We start from the raw sequence: 7344 nt of genomic DNA on the forward strand, positions 1-7344 counted from the left end.
GATCCACCACACCTGCCCATGCATATACTTTTCTATTCAGTCTAAACCCGGAAGAATACACAGCTTTCCTCTGGGGTAGGAAGATAGTGGGATTTGGAGTAAGTATGCTAGAAAGATTGACTTTTCACTGTATACCCTTTAGTGCTATTGAATTTTTTTTTTTTTTTTTTTTGAGATGGAGTTTCATTCTTATCCCCCCAGGCTGGAGTGCAATGGCACTATCTCAGCTCACTGCAACCTCTGCCTCCCGGGTTCAAACAATTCTCCTGCCTCAGCCTCCCAAGTAGCCGGGATTACAGGCACGTGCCACTTTGCCCAGCTAATTTTTTGTATTTTTAGTGGAGACGAGGTTTCACCATGTTGGCCAGGCTGGTCTCAAACTCCTGACCTCAGGTGATCCACCTGCCTCGACCTCCCAAAGTGCTGGGATTACAGACGTGAACCACTACACCCAGCCAAATAATTTTTTATTTTTTATTTTTTATTTTTATTTATTTATTTATTTTTTTTGAGACAGAGTCTTGCTCTGTCGCCCAGGCTGGAGTGCAGTGGCGCGATCTCGGCTCACTGCAAGCTCCGCCTCCCGGGTTCACGCCATTCTCCTGCCTCAGCCTCTCCGAGTAGCTGGGACTACAGGCGCCCGCCACCACGCCCGGCTAATTTTTTATATTTTTAGTAGAGACGGGGTTTCACCGTGGTCTCGATCTCCTGACCTTGTGATCCGCCCGCCTCGGCCTCCCAAAGTGCTGGGATTACAAGCGTGAGCCACCGCGCCCGGCGCCAAATAATTTTTTAAAATGCAAACTCAAAAAGGGTTGGGGATCACTAAAACACAGTTCCACTGAACAGTTTAAAATCACCATGATGGGCCTGGCTCAGCACTTTGGGAGGCTAAGGCAGAAGGCTCACTCTTTTTTTTGTTTGAGACGGAGTCTCGCTCTGTCACCCAGGCTGGTGTGCAGTGGCGTGATCTTGGCTCACTGCAACCTCTGCCTCCTGGTTCAAGCAATTCTGCCTCAGCTTCCTGAGTAGCTGGGACTACAGGCGTCTGCCACCGCGCCTGGCTAATTTTTTGTATTTTTAGTAGAGACTGGGTTTCACCGTGTTAGCCAGGATGGTCTCGATCTCCTAACCTCGTGATCCTCCCACCTCGGCCTCCCAAAGTGCTGGGATTACAGGCGTGAGCCACTGCACCTGGCCAGAAGGCTCACTCTTGAGCACAGGAGTTCAAGACTGGCCTGGGCAACACAGCACGACTCCCATCTCTATAAAAATTAAAATAATAAAAATGAGCCAGCTGTGGTGGATGCCTACAGTCTCAGCTATTTAGGAGGCTGAGGCAGGAAAATCGCTTGAGCCCAGGAGTTTGAGGTTACAGTACGCTATGATCGTACCACTGCACTTCAGCCCGGGCGACAAAGTGCGACCCTGCATCTAAAAGAAATAAATAATAATAATAAATAAATAAATAAATAAAATCACCACGATGCTTGTTGGATTGGATGATTTCACTGCAGCTTCAAATCCTGAGGCTTCTCTCAAGCCTGGCAGTTCTCACTGAGCTAAGAAGCTAAAAGTCAAATTTATTGGCAAAGAATGGATTGGGCCAATCAGAAGATAATATGCAAATGATGAGTGTGAATTTATAATTTCCTCCCGATAGCTTTGAACATTGCTGAATTTAGAGAAGAAACTATGAATGTTGCTGCCACCTACAGGCCACATCTTTCAATATCAGGTTCCTGGAAGTACCTGGTGGGATTCTTCTTTCAATTGAGTCCTCTGTTAGGCTCTGGATTGGAGAAAGACTGATTTACAGATTTCTCCCTTTTTGCTGTCATCATCCCATACTCTGCCACAAAACCAAATTGCTAAAAGCAGGGAGCTGTGGCATTCAATTGCCTGCGTTTGAATTCTGTCTTTACCTTGGGTAAATCAGACACCTGTTCTATACCTTGGGTAAATCAGATACCTATTCTTTTTTTTGAGATTGAGTTTTGCTCTTGTTGCCCAGGCTGGGGTGCAATGGTGTGATCTTGGCTCACTGAAGCCTCTGCCTCCTGGGTTCAAGCAATTCTCCTGCCTCACAGGCGCCTGCCACCACGCCCGGCTAATTTTTTGTATTTTTAGTAGAGACAGGTTTTCGCTATGTTGGCCAGGCTGGTCTCGAACTCCTGGTCTCAGGTGATCTGCCTGCCTCGGCCTTCCAAAGTGCTGGGATTCCAGGTGTGAGCCACTGTGCACAGCAATCAGATACCTATTCTACACCTTAGTTTCCTCATCTATAAAATGGGGATGATAACAGTAGCTCCTTCACATAAGTGTTGTGAGGATTAAATTAGATCACATAAAGTACTTAGCACAACGCCTGGCACCTAGTGAGCACACAACAAATATTAATGATTGTCAAGTTGTCATTGTCAGGCAGAGCTTCAGAGCTTCTCTCATCCTTTTTTTTTTTTTTTTTCCAGCTGAATTTAAGATTCAAGGCCCTCCCATTCTAAACTGACAAATTGTACCTGGACACACAAAAGTCTATTGGAGAGACCTATAGCATCTGGTTCCACCACTTACTGACCGTGGGCAAGCGTGTTAACCTCTCTGAACCTTACTTGACCTCACAGATGGTTTTGGAGATTACATGAAATCATCTGCATAAAGCACCAAGACAGTGCCTGGCATGGAGTGGACAGTTAATAGGTGGAATGATGATGGAGTGATGATTAACACAGAAATAGTTACCAAGTATAGCTAAAGGTTGAGCAGCACAGGTTGCAAATAGGCAGGCCATAGGCAGTCACTAACCTACAGATATTTTGTTTTGGCCCACAGTGATTTACATTTTAACCCCAGGAATTTTACATTCAAGCCTGAATTCTTAATTTCTCTTTTAAAATGTGAAGATCTGCCAGGTGCGGTGGCTCACGCCTGTAATCCCAGCATTTTGGGAGGCTGAGGTGGGCGGATCACCTGAGGTCAGGCATTCGAGACCAGCCTGACCAACATGGAGAAATCCCATCTCTACTAAAAATACAAAATTAGCTGGGTGTGGTGGCACATGCCTGTAATCCCAGCTACTCAGGAGGCTGAGGCAGGAGAATCGCTTGAACCCGGGAGGCGGAGGTTGCGGTGACCTGAGATCAAGCCACTGCACTTCAGCCTGGGCAAAAAGGGCGAAACTCCGTCTCCGGGCCGGGCACAGTGGCTCACGCCTATAATCTCAGCACTTTGGGAGGCCAAGACGGGGGGATTGCTTGAGTCCAGGAATTTGAGACCAGCCTGGGTCAACATGGCGAAACCTCGGTCTCTACTAAAAATACAAAAAATTAGCCAGGTGTGGTGGCACACATCTGTAGTCCCAGCTACTTGGGAGGCTGAGGTGGGAGAATCATCTGAAGCCTGAGAGGTCGAAGCTGCAGTGAGCTGAGATCGCACCACTGCATTCCAGCCTGGGCAACCAGAGTGAGACCCTGTCTCAAAAAAGTTTTATTATATTTTATTTCATTTTATTTTATTTATTTGTGAGACAGAGTCTCACTCTGTCGCCCAGGCTGGAGTGCAGTGGTGCGATCTCGGCTCACGGCAAGCTCCGCCTCCCGGGTTCATGCCATTCTCCTGCCTCAGCCCCCCGAGTAGCTGGGACTACAGGCGCCCGCCACCATGCCCGGCTAATTTTTTGTGTTTTTAGTAGAGATGGGGTTTCACCGTGTTACCCAGGAAGGTCTCGATCTCCTGACCTCACGATCCGCCCGCCTCGGCCTCCCAAAGTGTTGGGATTACAGGTGTGAGCCACTGTGCCCGGCCAAATTATTTATTTGTTTATTTATTTTTGAGACGGGGTCTGGCTCTGTTGCTCAGGCTGGAATGCAGTGGTGGATCTCGGCTCACTGCAACCTCCGCCTCCCAGGTTCAAGAGATTCTCCTGCCTCAGCCTCCTGAGCAGTCGGGACTACAGGCACACGCCACCATGCCCTGCTAATTTTTTTTTTTTTTTTTGTAGAAACAGGGTTTTACCATGTCAGGCAGGCTGGTCTTGAACTCCTGGCCTTAGGTGATCCGCCTGCCTTGGCCTCCCAAAGTGCTGGGATTAAAGGTGTGAGCCACTACGCCCAGCCTCAAAACAAATTTTGTAAATTAAATAAATAAGGCCGGTGTGGTGGCTCACACCTGTAATCCCAGCACTTTGGGAGGCCGAGGCAGGTGGATCACCTGAGGTCAGGAGTTCAAGACCAGCCTGGCCTACATGGTGAAACCCTGTCTGTATTAAAAATACAAAAATTAGCCAGATGAGGTAGCGAGAGCCTGTAATCCCAGCTACTCAGGAGGTTGAGGCAGGAGAATCACTTGAACCTGGGAGGCAGAGGTTGCAGTGAGCCGAGATTGCACCACTGCACTACGGCCTGGGTGACAGAGCAAGACTCTGTCTCAAAAGAAAAGAAAAGAAAAGAATTAAATAAAATACAAAAAAACGTGAAGTACTGACAGTGTATTACACTGATCTATATGGAAGGTGGCATATAACAGAGAAACCTAATTTCTTCCAAGGAAGCTAAGTAATGCTCCCTGAAGAAGTGATGCTAAAGCTGAGACAGGAGTTGACTGGAGGTGAACCCTATAAAGAGGCGGGGGATGCTGCTTCAAGCGTAAGGACTGTTGGGTCCACAGGCCTTGGTCAGGGAGATTCGTGCCTTCAGGAAACCTCAGGGTAGCCAGGTGGCCAGAGCACAGTGAGCAAGACAACAGGAAGATGAGGCTTCCATTAGCATCTTAAGGATTTTGGTCTTTATCATGAGGACAAATGTATTTCCTTTTTTTTCTTTTTTTTTTTGAGACAGAGTCTCGCTCTGTTGCCCAGGCTGGAGTGCAGTGGTGCGATCTCGGCTCACTGCAAGCTCTGCCTCCCGGGTTCACACCATTCTCCTGCCTCAGCCTCCTGAGTAGCTGGGACTACAGGCGCCCGCCACGACACCCAGCTAATTTTTTGTATTTTTAGTAGAGACAGGGTTTCACCATGTTGGCCAGGATGGTCTTGATCTCCTGATCTTGTGATCTGCCCACCTCGGCCTCCCAAAGTGCTGGGATTACAGGCGTGAGCCACCGCACCCAGCCGGACAAATTTATTTCAAAGCTAAAAGCTGGGAGGTAGCCAACTGGTGTAACAAACTGAGGAGCTAGACAGAAAAAGAAGGGAGAAAGGTCAGGGATCAATAATTAACAGCTGAGAAGGCAGAGAAGCACAAGGATAGTATGGAATCTAGAAACTGGGGCCACGCAGGACAGCCTTTCAGGTGTGGTCTGGCAAAAGGCAGACTTTACGGGAACCAAGTTAAGTGGGATGCCAGGATGAATATCTTATGTTCATTTAAATAGTGGAAACATGAGAAGAACAGACATTTCTTCAGGGGCATATCACAAGTGAGATACGGAGCTAGATTCACAATACCTATCTTAATTTGTTGCTCCTCCCACTAGTTTTCCCAAGGCAAGTAAACTCAGTACAATACTTTGTTGTTAATACTACTAACAAATCTCATTTATTAAGAGTTTGCTAAATGTTGGGCTCTGTATTTATGTGCATTATTACCTTTTTTTTTCACTGAGTTAACAAGAACAGTCCACCCAAAATATTATGAACCAAGAGACTATTAGACATCGGAGACAGAAATAAATGAAACAGATACTATCCCTCTCCTTTGGGAATTCACAGTTCAGAAAGGAAGTGAATAGTTTAAGAAGTAATTACAGGCCGGGCACAGTGGCTCATGTCTGTAATCCCAGCACTTTGGGAGGCAGAGGCAGGTGGATCACCTGAGGTCAGGAGATAAAGACCAGCCTGGCCAACGTGGTGAAAACCCGTTTCTATTAAAAATACAAAAAAACTTAGCTGGGTGTGGTGGCGGGTGTCTGTAATACCAGCTACTTGGGAGGCTGAGGCAGGAGAATTGCTTGACCCCAGGAGACAGAGGTTGCAATGAGCTGGGATCTCGCCGTTGCACTCCAGCCTGAGCGACAGAGCAAGACTGTTTCCAAAAAAAAAAAAAAAAAGGAAGTAATTATAAAGAGTAATTGACAGGTGCTACAGGGAGCATATAACAGTGAACCAACCTACCATGGGCAGCAGGGAAGGCATTCTGGAAGAAGTGACAGTCAAGCTGAAAAATCAGGGGGAATTAACAAGGTGAAACATGGAGGCCAGGCAGGGTAGCTCAAGCCTGTAATCCCAGTACTTTGGGAGGCCGAGGCCGGTGGATCACTTGAGGTCAGGAGTTCGAGACCGGACTGGCCAACATGGTGAAACCCTGACTCTACTAAAAATACAAAAATTAGCTGGGCAGTAGTGGCACGTGACTATAATCCCAGCTACTTGGGAGGCTGAGGCAGGAAAATCCCCCTGAGCCTGGGAGGTGGTGGTTGCCATGAGCCGAGATCATACCACTGCACTCCAGTCTGGGTGACAGAGTGGGACCCTGTCTCAAAAAAAAAAAAAAAAAAGATAATTTCAAAAAATAAAAATACAAAAATTAGCTGGGCATGGTGGCACATGCCTATAATCCTAGCTACTTGGGAGGCTGAGGCAGGAGAACAGCTTGAGCCTGGGAGGCGGTGGTTGCATTGAGCCAAGATCAAGCCACTTCACTCCAGCCTGGGCGACAGAGCGAGACCCTGTGTCTCTCTCTTTTTCTCTCTCTCTCTCTCTCACACACACACACACACACACACACACAAAATCCAAACATGGGGTTTCACCCTTCATGAAACAAGAGTGTTTCAGGCAAAGAGAACAGCAGATGGAAGGCACTATTCTCACAATAACTTCATTAAATAGATTCTATTATTATTCCCTTTTCACAAATAAGAAAACTGAAACTCAGAGATTAAGTAACTGACCCACTAGGTGGTGTTGAAGCCAGGATGTAAGCTTCTGTCTACCTAGACTAGAGCTCATTCTTTTAGTTGCTAAACCAGATATTTCTATTAGTTTGCCCTTTCTTTCTAAGGATCATGTGAGTGGAATGGGATTATTAATTTAGATGTCTGCAATGCAGGAAGTTGAAATCGTGGCTTACAAACTATGCAAGCATGTCTGTGTCATTGTTGTCTATAAATTTTGCAACGACAGCTATTTAGTGACACAGCTCTTGTGCTAATGTCTGAATATTCATTTCAATTTAATATGATTCAACAGCTATGTATTGAGTGCCTACTACGTGCCAGGCATGGTGCCAGGCCTTGTCAGTTACCAAGATGATGAGACAAGTTCCTAGGTACTAGGCTAAAGATCGTGTTAATCACTAACAATTTTTAAAAAATAAATAACAAAGCCATAACCCTAGCAGTTAGAAA

The sequence above is a fragment of the Symphalangus syndactylus genome, chromosome 22, assembly GCF_028878055.3.
Source record: "Symphalangus syndactylus isolate Jambi chromosome 22, NHGRI_mSymSyn1-v2.1_pri, whole genome shotgun sequence".
Lineage (NCBI taxonomy): Eukaryota > Metazoa > Chordata > Mammalia > Primates > Hylobatidae > Symphalangus > Symphalangus syndactylus.